The sequence below is a fragment of the Oxyura jamaicensis genome, chromosome 7 (genome assembly GCF_011077185.1).
Source record: "Oxyura jamaicensis isolate SHBP4307 breed ruddy duck chromosome 7, BPBGC_Ojam_1.0, whole genome shotgun sequence".
In the NCBI taxonomy this organism is placed as follows: domain Eukaryota; kingdom Metazoa; phylum Chordata; class Aves; order Anseriformes; family Anatidae; genus Oxyura; species Oxyura jamaicensis.
In genome coordinates this window covers 37,494,240-37,510,229 of record NC_048899.1, presented here as the reverse complement: position 1 = coordinate 37,510,229, position 15,990 = coordinate 37,494,240, and the positions used below count along the sequence as shown (strand labels likewise).

Genomic DNA, 15,990 nt, shown 5'->3' with positions numbered 1-15,990 from the left:
CAGAAAAGCTACATTTCATTAAAGTTACGTAAAAGAAACCCAAATTAGAACTGACCAATTAGTGCTCTTTCAGCTGTCCGGTTAATCCACAGAGTAAACAAACTCTCCCATCCAGCATCATTAATTCATTAAGGTTTTCAATAGCTTTTCCAAAAAACAAAACCCGGCGTAACCCAAAACAAACAGCTCCCCCTTTGCTCCGTAAGACTTACAAGAGTTATTTGAATTCAATTAATTATTTGGCTCCTGTCCCCGGGGTGGGGTGGGGGATACGCCACGTTGAATTCCTTTATTTTTCTAACTTGTGGGTGAAAAGGGACGACTGAAAAACTTCAGTCACCTTCACAAAGGGAAGCTGGAACGCGGTGTCCTTAGCCTGTGAGACCGCGGTGTGCTTCCCACGTGCAGACACCGCTCCACCAAACCTCCACCCCCTCGCTGCAGACTTCTCTGCTCCTTCATTTCTCCCTTCATCTGCCCTGCCTGTTGCTAGATCCAAATATCTCATCATCTTGGCATTACAAAGTCCAGTTTCCCAAGGCACGGAGTGTTTGTGGAGTATCATCGGTAATTCCAGAGTCTGCCAACGGAGAGATGTTATCTGCAGCATAGCTGAAGAATACCTCAAAATCATGCTCCGACTCATCTGCCTTGAACGCTCGCCTACAGAACATGCTAAAGCGCTTGTCGTTCTCAAAACGTGTCCCCCGATTTAACCACTTGCTTCACTTTCACACATGGATCATCCGGCATTCCTCGGGCCACGATATATAGCTTTCATTATGTCACGGCTGACATTTTCACTGCTGGATTACCGTGATTTACTGGTTTTCATTAGACCCGATCGCTGCTCCCAGTCCCACCCCCACCTCGTTGAGGAATACAGGTCTGATCAGTGAGACGCTGCTCTGGCTTGGAGATGCACGGCTCTTCGACTACTGATTTCTCTAAAATTGACCTTTTCTGGCAATCACTTCCAACACTGCCAGTAAGGGTATGCCTCTACAGATAAGGGGTCTGAGAGGACATCTCTTCCTCTGGCCTCAGGAGAAGACAGCCTTCTAGCAAAGACAACCCCTGGTCATAGCCAAACCACCACCGCACTTCTACCAGAACAAGCACAGAGGAGTATTTAACACAAAGAAGAACAATTTCTTTGAAACATCTGCACTGAGACTTTGTACAGTTTTGTCTTCCATCTCGAGCACTGTGCCAATGTCAGCATTAGGCCATGGGACTGAAGCAACCAGAGGGACTCCCTTTTCCCCCAGAGGCATTATTTGTCAAAACTGGCTTTTTCAAGCCATCTACAAGGCTCCCAAGTGCAGAGTACATGACCTCACCTTTAAACTCTCCCCAGTTTCTTCAATACACACATTCACAATTGCACTGTTCCCTTATGTTTCCCAAAAGCCTGCCAAAATCACCTGCCGACAGTAGCCGCAGGGGTGCTGCCTGGCTCCAGCAACTGCACCTTCCTCCATCATCCTCTTCCAATTTCCTTATCTGCAAATTACAGCGAGATAAACCGTAGGCATAAATGTTCCCAAGCACTAAAAACCAACGTCTCCAAGTCCTCCCGAAGCCCTGAGAAGCTGCCCCAAAAGGCTGCGGGCTCCTTTGCACCCCGCAATGCCTACAGCTGGGTGCAACCAGGCCAGCACACGTGGTCCACACCGTTAGCTGGAAAGAAAAAACACTCTAAGTGAAGCACTAGTAAGAACTGATTGCTTGAAAGATTTTACAGATCACTGAAAAAATAAAGTATTTCCATCAGCCTAGAACAACGTATGATAACCTTACTCCCTAAAGCCAGCAGAGAAGCTAACCAGCAGATGGACTGAACGTTCAGAAATCTTGCCGGACTGCAGGACACATCAGAATACATTTGATGAGGGCAATTAAAAATTGCTTTCCATGGCACTATTTTAATTACCCTCTCTTTTATATGGTATTGAGACCCTGTGAAGAATTAAATCAGGTCAAGTTGCTTGTAGAGAATGTTGGCCTCTCCCAGAATATTCTATCTCCAACACAGATTACATCGATGATCATCCCCACCACTCTCACCAACAGTTATGCATCCTGGCACTGTAAGACTGATTTAATTTCTGTAATTTCTAGCTATGCTACAAGTCACTGGCTGTAAAAACAGTGACAAGTCCACATTGGATTCTAACTAAAGAAAAATGACAGAAGGAATGTCTGTTTTCCTTCTGGGAAAACATGCATTATCTCTTAATAGCTCAAACTACCAGGGCAAGAAGGACATTTTATAAAACAATGATAAAAATTGAGAGTATACTACAAAGCAAGTCAACACTATGAAGAGACAGCAAGATTATCTGATGAAATTCTACACTGGAAAATGCAACTGCAGCACGTGATATCCAGCAAAGAGCTCACAGCTGCAGCAGCACCAGAGGCCTTTCTAAAGCTCCGGCACGCACCATTTGCACCGGCCCCAGGAACGAAGGCAGCGCTGAGGATGCTCAGCACGGAGCCATCCCACAAGGACAGAAAATCTGGAGAGAGACTGGGAGCAGCCACCAGGCACAGTCCCGTGGCATTTCCGCATGGAAGCCGGCTCAAGGCAGTAGAATGGTGTAAGCAGCAGTTTGGCCATAACGCCCCAAGTCTACCGCAAACCCCACATAAACCTCGCTCACAAGATGTATTTGGGAAGTAACGGTGCTGCTGAGGCCACCAAAACCAAGAGCTGCATTGGGGTTTCCCTTCTGAATAGCTACTTCCTGAAATCAGAAGGGATTTACACCCCATGCTTGAATCCCACACGGCAATTCTCAGTGGCATCCGTACGCTGCTCTCAGGCAGCATCACACACCCAAACCACCACCTTTGGACAAAATACACTGCTTTGCTGATCACAAAGTTTGCTTACTGGGTTAGGTTTTTCCCTACGCACACAACATGGGTTACTCCCTGAAGAGCTCCCCAACAGATTTGTCCGATTATGTTTTTTTTTTAATTACAGCTCAGCAAATAATATCACCGAAATCCTCTTGCTGTCATGGGAACAAATTCTGCCCTTGTTTGCATTATCGTAATTCCTAGGTACCTCCACCGGCTCCTCAGGGCTGTTGGGGATTTCAGATTACGTGACCAGAGGACGTGCACGCAAGCACTGCAATATTTTCATCTAATTCTTGAAATGTCATCCCACCGCCCTGTCCCCTTCCCTATTTTTCCTTCCTTTTTTCCACCAAAAACTAGTTTATTATCCGTGACTCCTTCACAGGCAGATCCCCTTTCCAATAATTATTCTCCCTAAGGTACCATCAGTGGAGCTGAGAGTTCTGTGAGAAATAAAAATAAAAAAATACCTGTTATTCTGAGATATAAATTGAGCAAGCAGTCCCTCTCCAACAAATGGTCAGCCCCATCCCTTGGAAGTCTGGCAGGGCCTGGTTCTGTATTTAAGGATAAAGCCTCGATAGCTGCAGAAGCGTGTGGGAGCCTTGCCTCCATCAGCTCTGGCATAACACGAGTGCCTCTGAAAATTACCTTTGTGCAGGGAAGGACAGGTAACTGAGGAGATCCCGGTCTGCCGAGATGTGCTGGATAAGGCGTGCAGTAACCAAGGCTCCCGGGCCAGGGCAATAGGAGCTTTCTGAACACCTTATAAAGTTGTACAGCCGCGTGAGAAGCACCAGGAATTAATTAGACGACGGGTTTCCGTGTCCGATCAGGTGTCCGCTCCTTCTGCCGCTGCTTTGTTTACGAGGAAGACGGGCACCGGGGCCGACTCCTCCAGAACAGCCTGGCACCTATTACTCTATTTACACTCATAGGGGGAAAAAATGCATTGATCAAGATAAGAAAGTTACAGAAATGAAAGAAAAAAATTACTAGATAGCAGCATGGAGTCTGCTCTTCTCTTTACTCCCTGTGTGTCTCTGAAGCCTTCCAGTATAACCAACAGGAGAGCAAAAAAGGTCTCACTCCTTCACAAGGGACTTGTTTCTTCCAGACTCACCTGCTACAAAAGCCCAAACTTTGCACTCGCTGCGGCCACGGAAATCATTCAGCTGAGAAAACTAAACAGTGATTTAAGTGCTTGCTTTGCACTCTCTCAGCTAAAAAATAAAAATAAAAATCAAGTTTAAACCAGAAGGAAAATAGCCGCACCTCTTGAAAGCTAAGGCTGTCCAGGTTCTTCTGCCGGTGAAGATTTATGATTTGGTTTCACACCCCCCAGCCCTGGGACATGCCAGCAGTGGTGGCCACGCCACGAGCCCTCCTGCAGCAGCGATTCAGTACCGTGGGATCCCCGTCAACCTGACCCTCGGAAATTTTTCCCTTTCTTCTCTGAACGGAAGAGAAGAAATTAAAAATGTGACAAACAGCCGCCTCTTGCTATGACAGAATTGCAGAGATATTTCGGCGTTTGATTTATTATCGGAGGGTTTGGCTTCTGAGAAGCTCCAAGCCATGCTGCTGTGCCAGAGATATGATGTCATGTAACTAAATTTCTGACTCTCTGCCAATTTGAGCAGTGATGTTAAATGAAGCCAAAACGAGCTTCCTGTGCTACACTGGAAACAAAAGAGCGTTTTTACAACTTTCCCCTCGGGGTTGATAGAAATATATACGTTTAATTCAAGATGCAGTCACCATCTTATCGTATTATCAGCTTCTAGATGCACAGGACAAAACTACAGTGTGGGATATCACACAGTGTGCCTGGAGTTAAGTACAGGCAGGCGCAGAGACTCCACAAGAGGCAGGCAACAAACCCCGCTTCCAAATTCAGAGCCCATGACACAGGGCTGGAAGGGGTAACCTAAAACCCCAGCTGGAGAGAGGAGAATTATTATTGGGTTTGAATTGCAATAAATGGTTCAGACCTTAATGCAACCCTGAGAACTGTAGGCACCCAGGGGTTTAACCATGTTAAAGAGCACAATTATGGGTCAGAATAGGAGATAATCTGCAGTTTTTACAATTCTGCTCAAGGCAGGCAATGGCTGCTTAACTTTAAAAGCATTTTTGCATGCACAAGTGCACTCTGTTATCACCTCCCTGAGCACCAGCCATGGAGGAAGCCATCCCTAAAGGCACAGGCTTGGTAAAAGCAGCATCCTTGTGTCAAAAGATCACCAAAGTTAGGGTGGTGACGCTTGCTTGAAGCAGTCCCGATGCTTCATGTTGAGTGCCAGAGGAGCAAAGCATTTCAGGTGATACAGGAGACGCTGTATCGTACAGTCAAGTCTCACGTCGTGCATGGTCTGCCTGTGGGACACGACTTTTCTGGTGTTTCAGAAGCAGCTGCTGCATGCACGATCACACACAGAGCACGGCGATGTCCCACGTTGGGCAAATCCCACAGGACAGACCCAAACCCCAGGAGATGTGGTGACCTAGGACTGCCCAAAGACACTGAGACCTCCTGGAGGCGCAGGTGGACGTGGTGCTCCCCTGGAGGCTGCAGCTACAGCCTCAGCCCTGAGTAATGAACCCATTTCTAGGGACATGTTGTGGGATGTGGTGCCCTGAGAAACACAAAACTAACTGACACTGGTCTGCAGGTACTTAGGATTTGAGAAGAACAAGCGGATATTAAAGTCTTACTTGAAATGCTTGAGAATAATGCGAAAAATCCAACGAATGAGTGGCGATCAGACAGATCTAAGACTGCTAACTGGTGGTCCTGCCCTGCCAGATGCTGCTGACAGCCGCTGAAAGCACATGCAATCATTTCAAGACAAATCACCTTGAAAGTAATCCTCCCTCAAGAAAGCTTACGATATCCAACAAGTGTAAACCGTTTGCAGACATCCATGGAAAGAAGAGGATTGCGAAGATCTCAGAAAAGCATTATGTAGTAAGGACACTGATCAGGGAGGAAAGCTAAAGACAAAGGCTGTCCTCCACGAGTGGAGATGCTAAAGACAGCAGCCTGGAATCCATAACCAACAGCCAGGAGTAAGGCAGGGAGATGTGCTGGGGTCCCTGGGTCCAGGCAGCCTTCCACAGCTCCGTGCAAGGGCTGTACAAATGCACTTGATCAAAGACACTTTCCTGTTCATAACAGCAACACCGGAGGGCTGCTGCAAGGCCTCAGATCTTCTTCCCATCACATGTCCTGGAACTGGTGCAGAGTCTGGCCTGGAGTCAGAATCACGGCAGCTGTAGCAGCATCACTGTAAGAAAGTGGTGGTCATAATTTTGGTCCTAGTTTCTGGAACTTCAATATAATTTCCATTCACTGGCATCACAGCCACAGCCTTTCACATTTATTTTGACTGCCAAGCCAGGCAAGAACCCTCACAGTACAAAAATTAAGAGAAAAAAGGTGACAGGCATACAGTACTGCACATCTTGCCTGGCAAACAATTTGGTGTGCAGTCCATAGCACCAAGACCTGTCCTAATTGCCTCGAGCTCATTAATTTACAAAGCTTTGGCCCAACTCTAGCGGCTGGCAGATGATCAAGCTCTTAGTTGATGTGATCCAAACTAATCCACTAAAAGGCATTTAAAAGCTAGCTAGAAAATAAGTATTTTTATATCCTCAGAAGTGCTAAAAAGTTTTATCGGCACCAGACAGTCAAGGTGAGGGAAACAAGTTTGTTAGTTAACTTTTCGCTCGTTTGACAGCTTCATACACAAGGGTTTCCCACCTCCAGTGCCAGCAGCAGTCAGTGCACCGAGCCACCCCAGGGTCACCCAGCATTTCTGCACCTTTTGGCACTGGAGACAGGCAGAAGAGCAACCTGATGCAAGAGCAAGAAGAGGAAACATTTGGGTGCCCTCATCATAGAAAATATTCAATTACAAACCACGGGAAGACCCAAACCACAAGGAAACAGGTCTCACCAGGCACGGGGCTCGTGGTCTGCTTGAGGCAACGCACGCTGCCGGCTGTTTGGCTGTCAGACTGGCTCATGCTGAAACATTTTTATTTCGTCAGCTCCAGAGAGCCAGAGATCTGCTGTCCTGGTAAGCCTAACACCAGACTACATACAGCATCATTCCCAGATGAAATGTTTTAGCGTAGACAAAAGTCTTCCGTGGTTAAGTGGGTAGAAATGTGTTGGTTTAACAGTGCTCGTAGCTGCCTCACCTGAGATGCGTTCAATGGAGCAGTACCATGGAAAAACAACGAGAAAGATCTAGGACTGAGGTATACTGAGATAGAGGTATTTAAAACCTCTTTATCTGGGAACGTGTTAAGATTAAGAAAATTACAGTAAGGTTTTTAAAAACTTTTTAAAGACACAAACCTCTGTGCTAAGTCATATGCTAAAGCACCACAGAAATTGGAGCAAGCAAGCTAAACTCTTGTTGAAAACAACTTAATAGCAACGGAAACTTTCACACGTGTATAGCAGCTTGCCTGGCACTGATAAAACAACCTCTAAATCTTTTCAGTCTTTCAAGACCAACCAACAAATCCACGTAAACTCATCATTTAGCAGAGGAAGTAAAAGGACGGGGACAAGGACACTCGGTGTTCTCCTGGGCTGGGGGTAAGCATAAGAGTCCCCCCACACACACCCCAAAAAATGCTGTTTCTAGCTGACTGGCTCGGATGCTCTCCCTCTGAAATACAGCAGCAGCAATTCCCCAGCTGGACGTGCCTTGAAGCCGCCTGGAGCTGCCCCGCGCTCACCTGGCCACAGGAAGAATCCTCAGGGTCTCGAGGGCGTCTGAAGAGATATTAGCTCCTCGTGGCTGCAGGCTGGCATCTGCTTCCTCTGCAGTTTAGCCCCGAATGTTTGTCTGGAAAGAACGCTCTTAAACCAGCAGGGATTTCTGCGAAACCCAGCCCCCTACTTGGTTAGCTTTAGACTCTCTTAACCCAAGACTCCTAGGAAAAGAAACTTCCTCAGCTGAATGCTCAAGGTTAGGAGAGTTTGAGAGTGCTTTTAACATCTCTTCCTCATCAGCCTACACAAAAACAAAGCTCTTGTTAGATGTAGTAAAAACAAAGTACGTAAAGATAACTCAAACTCCTTTAAATATTTAGACACATGCAACACCGCAATAACAGCATTAGCCAAACCGGGTGTGAAAACTCACTGGCACCCATATCAAAACCACCTTTGCATGAAGGTTTGCCTTGTTTATGAAAAGTCAGACAGCCTGTTTTATTTCATTCATTTAGACCCACAGAAGTAGCACAAACCCCTTCCGATAGCACTCAGGCAAACACCATTTAAGGTGGGTATTTATACAATGCATACGGCTCCAGTCTAAATCAGCTGCATTTGCACATCAGAGCCATCAGGCCGATTATCCTGCCTAAACACACTTGGCTGACCAATTCAAACAAAGTGAGCACTGCTGTAACTTTCCCAAAAGAAGCCCGAACACCCCGCGTCTCACCCCCGACCACTCACCGACACATCACAGCATCTCAGCCGCCGCCGCTTCTGCTTAGCGCATCCAAACGAACCCACGCACTCGCCGGGAAGGAGGACGCCAGCTGAAAAGGTTCGAGTTATCTGGGGGACTGAGACTAAGCTGCTGCTCCTTGGGATTTTGCAACCAAGCTGCTGGAAGCCAACGCGACCGTATGACTTTAGCAACAGATGCGCGCACCGACATTTAAGAGGCTGAAATTTTATAAAGAACTGCCATTATTTCAGAGACAACGGCTATTGTTTCCACTCGCATCAGTGCTATTTTGGGAAACGGGTGGTACGAACAATTGCCAAATTAGCTTAAAAAGAAGATGGGTACGATTGTGCAAAAATAACATCGGAGAAGTACCACAGCTGAATCTGCATCATTTACTTCAAAAGTCATCCATGCCAATACTGAGCAACAAACAGATGAAAATGTGGAACTGGCAGAGGTTAAGAAAAGCAGCTGTTCAAGTGAAGAACACTTTGGGTCAGTTTCCCTTCTCCTTCCCACCCTACCTCTTTTCAGACGCCTTTATGGCATGCCTTCACCTCAGCTCCCACAGCAGAACTGCAGACACAAGCTATTGATATAAAAACACACATCCCACAACCCTACCGCCGATGTAACTCCCAAAATGAGTGCCTCCCTCCAAAGCCAGGCAGAAGAGCACTGCCTTCAGCAGCAGCAGCAAGCCAAACACCGTGGCATCAAGGGACGAGGAGCTGCAGACAGCCCTGGCCACGCTTCAATGCGAGTCCTGGAAAGCAGCACGGAGCCGGTCCGGGAAGCGGTTTCATCTGAAAGGCTCTGCACGAGCAGCGGGACAATAACAGCGAAAGGGAGCCGGGGTTGGAGTTAGCAATTTCCTATTACTGAAGGGGGAAAATACACAAACTGCTGCTGTGCTAGTGTTTGAGAGTTCCTGCAATAAATCAGAGGCTAATGATCAAACTCAGGCATGCAAGTTTAATTTTTTCTTTTGAGGAATTTTTATGGTGTCCTTGGGCACTTAATAGCCATATCTAATAAGCTCTAAATTAGGCAAGGTCATGGGTATGCAGCCTTCAGCATTTCTGGGTATAAAACACCAGCAAAATACCAGGTTTAGATGACTTCCAGTCTTCCAGAATATTTTCTTCACCGCACTATAAACTGATTCCTAAACTCCCGTAATGCGGTTCGTTAACCTGTTGCACAGCATAGGCCTTAGGAAGGAAACGCCCCTGTCGGTACAAACCCAAGTCATTCTGTAACGTGCCTGACGCTGAAATATTTACACTGATGTTTTGCTGGCCAGATACCTCTGGTACACGGGGAGTCAGCTGGCAGGCAGGCAGTCAGCTACCTACAAGCCACAATTTGTCTGCACGGCAGCTAATGAGATGAAAGTAGGTGCACACAAAAGCAGAACGTTTGCTGATATAAAGGAACTGCTGACAGAGTTTGATGACAGAAATTTATGTAATTCTGGTAAAGAAAGGCAGTTGTATAGAAGAAGAACTATAGGCCAAACAACCCCCCCAGAATCTGAATGTCATTGATTATCTTCAGACGTATATGAACAGGAAAGAGGAGGGAATCAAACTTTTACTTATATTTGACTCTATTCCTCCCATCCCATTCTATCTAGTGCAAACCCTCTTTAATATAAACCCTCTTTAATATAAAAACCAGGCAAAGCACCAAGGCGAGCCCTTGCCACAGCTTACTCAGAAATACATGCTGGTGGAGGAGCAAGCAGGACGGTTCACATCTTCATTCAATGTGCATCCCAGTATTAAACTCCCATGAAGAATTTTCCACATATTACAGCCAGCTAAATGCCTGGCACGAGGTGCAGCTCCTGCCGTGTGCATCTGCAGCATCCCTTCCAACAGAGGCACAGCCTCAACAGCAGCCTCGGCTCTGTGGCGATCCAAATAAACAGCAGCGTTGTGGTCTGCGACCAAATCACACCCTGCTGCACCGAAGAAGAAGATTAACCATGGGTCACGTAGGCATGAAGCTGCACAACATCCAAGTGGCAGCACCATTTACAGGGAACTTCTCTCTTTTTAACACGTGCCAAGCAATTAGTCACGATTTCATTTGGTATACAAACGTCAGCAATATTTCAGAAGGTAACAGTGATATAGGGTCCGTGATGAAACTGTTCCTCCTCTAAGCATACATCTCACAGTTCCACACTGGCATTGTAAGAGCTGCACTAGAGACAACAAAGCACTGCATATGTACAAGAGAACAAATACTGGCACTCACGGAAAGCGGTGTTCGTTGCTGGAGCATATGGTGACTGCGGGATAAGAGCCCTGCTCTTCTGTGAGCAGGTCACCCCCCACAACAAAGAACACGGGAAATTCAACGGGGGGAAAATGGGTACCGAGGAACCGATACAACCATTCTAATACTCAGCAAAAAGGAAAACTGCGAAGAATTTTTAGCTTTTTAAGAGAAAGAAGGCTTTCCAACATCAAACAGTCTTGTCATTCAAACTAACCTGTCTTCCCGGGGAAATAATCTAATCCAAAGTAAAGAAAATGATGAAATAAACATGGAATATATTAGTGTTCACGTCATTCTTTTCTAATTATATCACAAGAAGGTATTGTCTAATGTAGAAATCTATCTACAGTGCCAAAGAAGTAACAGCAATTCTACCTTACCACCTACTTTGTGCTATTCTCACTTAGTAAATAGCTCCTTACAAAAGGAAGATACCTATCAGCAATCAAGATACGCCACATTTTATCCAGCCACCCTAGGATTAAAATAAGCATTTGGTTTCAAGGAAAATGAGCTCATTTTAACTAAATACGTCTCGCTGAGTTTTATCGAACTAACCGATCAGGCCTATCAATACACACTTCACTCTTTCCTGCACAGTTCAACATCGCCCGAGCTCTGCGGCTGGCTCGGTTGACCTCTGCGAGCTGCTCTGCCTTTTCCATCACATCAATTTGTCAGATGCTAGATGCGATGTTTTGGGGCCAGGAAAAGGGGTGGGTGGGTGCGTTACGGCTTACCACAGCCAGGTTCATAAAACAGCGTCTTGAAGGAAGTACAGCAATTATGTTAACACCCTTTAAACCGCCTGCCAGCCTTGCTGACCAGTTTCTAACAGCAGTGGGAATCTGGGACAAATCTAGAAATTCAGACTTGGGTTTCCACTGGAAAACCCCAACCCTACTCATGAGCAGGGACTGAAAACAAACAAAAAGAACTGTTTCTAAACTACACAGTAACTTCTACTTTGCCTTTTACACCAGAGAGTCCAAGGAAATCAGGCTCAAGATCAAACGTGCGAATGCCAGATAATTAAACAAGCGGATCACTGATGCATAAATAAAGTTTTAGATTTACAGCAAACAAGTCCTCTTCTGTATCCCAACCAGGTCGACTTTTCAGAGGTTTTTATGTTGGCATTGGCCTAAAAAAAGCCAGTGGAAACTTGAGGGGTCAGGTTCCCTCCCCGCTGGCACATCCCCGGCCCTACAGGAGGCCGCGGGGTTAGACCAGAGGAGAAGGCCGGCTGAAGGCCCGTCCTCGGTGTCTGTGTAATGAACCGACGGCGGGTTGGGAATTGCTCTGTCTGAACAGCACTAATGAGCCAAATGGCTGTTATTCCTGCAGTGATCACCCACCCATGAGCATCCCGCCGATGCTTTATTTTTTATGTTGTTTGGCAGCAATGCGAAGGCAGATCCAGTGAGGAAACCTCCTCGCGACACCTCTCTGGCGTGCGAGTTCATGGCTTCCTGAGGCAGAAACACCCACGTTTTCATTTCTGCTGCCCTCCCCTCAGTGCCTGTGCCCTCTACGTGGTGGATGGCACCCCTGTGCTGTCACCCAGAAGGCCAAACACCAACGTGGGACATCCTTGTGGCCCCGCAGCCCTGAAAGTGGAGCAGTAGGCAGGGCCCGTCCAACCTCCCGACACCGCCGCGCGGAGCGGCCATGGGCTCTGCTGCGACCTCGTAGCTGTGTCAGTGCGAAACGGGGCTCCCGCGGTGAGAGAAGTGAAAAAATTCAACAACAATCTTTCTGAAGGTACGTTGATGGCAACACTGGGGATCTTTGCCCAGTTTGCACTAAGACCTTTGTTATTTACAATTAATTTCCACGGAACAAGCTCTCTGAGGTGACGTAATTGTTTTTTTTGAGAGAATACATCTATTCTGCCAGTTCTGCCCTTTGGAAGTTCAGTCCACGACAGCAACCCAACCTGTCCTTACTACAAATAGCAATCCTGACCTGGTCTTACAACAAATCTTGTGTGGGCAAAAATCACAAACCACAACACCCCTGCATGCCTTGGGCATCTAATGCTGCAAAATCAACAAATACACAGCAAAAAATGTATCAGGCAGGATGGATATTCCTGCAGGTACTGCCACTTTTGTGAAGGTTTTTATCTCAGTCCACATCCATTACTGAGGAAGAGTTTCCAAGACATGAAAGAAATCACACAGCTGTGTGAAAGAATAATATAGCATTATATTTTGCAAGTGATATACTTTTCATCCCACTAGCTATAGAGCGTAACCATCATTAAGAAGCTGTCAATATTGCCTCCAAATAAAGCATATTTTATCAGAAAAGAGGGCATGTTCTGGATACAACTGAAAAGGCAATTATTTCTCATATTTCTTATATTCAGCAACGCAGTTCTCTCTTACAGAATCATACCGTATATAATTACTGCATTTGCTTTTACTTTGAAAACAGTTGGTGAAGACCCACGGTTTCAGACACTCAGGAATCACCCCCCTCACCTCGTAACGCCTGCCACATCCAAAATAACCGCGCTGGGGAGTAGGGCAGTCCATGCCAGACACGTAACTGTGCATCCACACGCTCCATCACCCAACCAGCACCGAATGGGACAAAGTGCCCAGACAAAGCACCCCCAGAGCTGGGCACACGCGTCTCCCAGGTTCAGTTCTCAGCATCACAGGGCTGAGCCCTGCAGGCAGGCACATCCACGCTGCAGAGAAGCCACTGAGAGCAGCGCAAAGCTGCTGCAACCCCATGGGATGGGGCTGTGCTGCCAGCCCCACTCCGCAGCCCACTCCTCGGCACCAGGGTCCACCCGCAGCCGTGGAAACTCCTGCCCTGTTGTACCAAAACCCCATGCGTGGGCAGGAGGGGCTCGCCCCACTGCTCCACCTTTAGTGGAGCTGCTGGTAAATAACCTGAATTTAAATAGTCTGGCTGGTGTTTGCTATGCGTACAGTGCTGAAAACATTTACATTTAAATTAAAACACAACATGTTTTTACTAAGTGCGCGTCAACTGAACTGACTTCTACACTTAGATCACTTTTTTAACATAATTTAAAAAAAAAAAAAAAAAGGTTTAGAAAGAGGAGATTACAACAAAAAGAGACGTACCTCTGCACCATGTATTTTCAGCCCCGCCGGTCAGGGGGCTCCCATCGTGCTCTCAGCAGAGCAGGGACCCCGGGCACATCCTCCCGGTGCTCTCTGCCGGCCGGTTCCCAGCTCCCCGCGTTGGGAGCTCCGGCTGCACGCTCCACGAGTGCCCCGGCTCCGTCCTGCGGCAGCCAGGCTGCTCCGTCATGGAGCAAACGTGCCCGCTGCACGTCTGGCCGCTGCCTGGCAGAGGGGGGAAGATTAGGATCTTAGCAGGGCAGAGATTGTGCTGAGCCCTAGGTTCCTTTCAGGCGTCGTTAGAAATGAGATGCAAAACTATTTCAAGCCTACATATATATATGCACATATATAAATCAACCAATTGTTTTGCTGTTCTGCTCTCGCGCACAAGTCTCCCTTGCTTTACGAAGAAAATCTGCAGATGGCAAAGTGTAAATTCAAAAGTGGGAGCGGAGCCCCGTGGCCGCACAAATGTAAGCAGGAGACGAGACGCTGCACGGGGGGGTTACAGCCCCACGGGGCAAGCAGAGAGGCTCCCCCCTCCCGAGCTCCCCGCAGCACGGCCAGGTCTGGGAGAGCAGCCAAAAGGGAGAGGAATGGCATCCCAAAGCTGCTCTCCGCAGCAAGGTGCCCGGGCACCGCAGAGCCACCCGCCGTGCGATTCCTTACCCTGCTGCTTCTCCTCTCGGAGGGGCCGATGCCACAGCTCAGGAGGGTCAATGGCGAATGATTTCTAACTATCTGCTCCAGATGGGAGTGTCCTTCCAGTGATGAATCACGCTGTTTTATCCCAGCATAATGTTACAGAACGCTTTACTCAAGCAAAATTCCATATATGAGGCTGCAGGTTTTCATCTCTTGCCAATTTCAAGTGGGTTTTGTTATCATTACAAGAATGTAATTACGTACATCTCGCTATATTCAAGCCTGTTTCTCAACAGACTGAGCACAAATACCTACACATATTTAGAGACGCATGACATCACGTTTTCACGCAGTTAAGTGGCTTTTAGATAACAAGCGGTGCCCCGTCCTTGAGAGTGCAAAGATTAGATAAAATATCGAATGCGAGCCATGGCTACCAGCCGCCTGTTTGTACATCCTAGCATAAAGTTGAACAAGGCAATTTCATTTATTTCGGTACATTAATTAGTCATGCAGAAAGTATTCAAAGCAGACTTAAGAGACAATTCATCAAAAAAGCATTAGTATTAAATCAGCGCTGGCTGCCAGTTGGAAGCTGCTCATAGAGGCAGGGAGGCTCTTGCTGATGCTGAAGCTGCGCAGCCCGTCCCCGATCCCCATCTCCTGCTCCCTGTGCACAAACCAGGGGCTCCGGCGGGAGCCCGGCGCGGCAGCACCGGTATTTCCTGCTCCTGCTTCCTCTCTGCATGTTTACGGGAACATAATCTGCAAGTGCAAGCTCTCTCAAGCACTTCTCCAACACGGCCAAAGGTATTTTTGTCCTCTGGGGGGTTTTGAGCCCGATTCTGTGTGTAATTCCATTTTTTCAAGAGTTGTTCTGTCGACACAAGCGAGGTTTGCTCATTGGAAAGGCTGCAAAGCTTTAGACTGATTGCTTAGGATTTATGTGCGTGGCAACTTGGAAAACAGAGGTCCACATACTCCTTTAGGGTAGCTGTAGTATTAGCATTCATTTTAAAGATTCTGTAGTTTCACAGGAAAAATATTGTGCAATGGATCACCCATTAAAGTTTTTTAAAAAAAAAGCTACGGGCTGACCTCCACAGACCATCACATCCCACAGGTCAGCTGAAGGACGACTTGAAGAAATGCCTGGGAATGAGAGGAAACATCTAGCAGGAGGGGCAATAAATACAAAGGTCTGGTAAAGGGATGGGGGACCAAAGCTCTGCGTGGGCAGGACACGATGCCCTTCCTTGCCCTGCTCCGAGGTACCGAGTGTTTTGGGGTCCAGGGCAGAGCCGGGACACCGAGTGCTGCGGCAGGTGATTTGAAAGGCAGATGGCAGCCCTGGGCAAAAGGCCTTAGTCAGGGCTGGGTGTGGAGGAGAGCTGGGTGCTGAGCAGGCAGTGTCTGGATGGAGAGGGCAGGAGCCTGAAAGCCCACTCGAGAAGGAAGTTACGGCATCCCCAGTTAAATACTGGGCACTGCTTTGGCCAGAGGAGCACATCTTGTGGGAAATACTGGCAGGTCTCATCAAGTGGTGGCCATAAAAGGGACTGGGGCACCTCAAGCAC

The 15,990-nt window shown here is 47.3% G+C and overlaps 1 protein-coding gene across 3 annotated transcripts in view; it reads right to left on the bottom strand.

The window, feature by feature from the left end:
* Window positions 1–15,435, bottom strand: part of LYPD6 (LY6/PLAUR domain containing 6) — a 28,266-nt gene extending 12,831 nt beyond the window's left edge. The window contains exons 1-2 of one of the 3 annotated variants that reach the window (XM_035332285.1): window positions 14,438–15,435; window positions 13,766–13,990 (exon numbers count right to left, since the gene is read on the bottom strand). The gene's annotated coding sequence lies outside the window, so the exon portion shown is untranslated. Of the gene's footprint in view, window positions 1–8,365; window positions 8,554–13,765; window positions 13,991–14,437 lie in introns of those variants that run through there. The other 2 variants (XM_035332286.1, XM_035332287.1) reach the window with 2 other exon arrangements.
* Window positions 15,436–15,990: the final 555 nt, after the last annotated feature.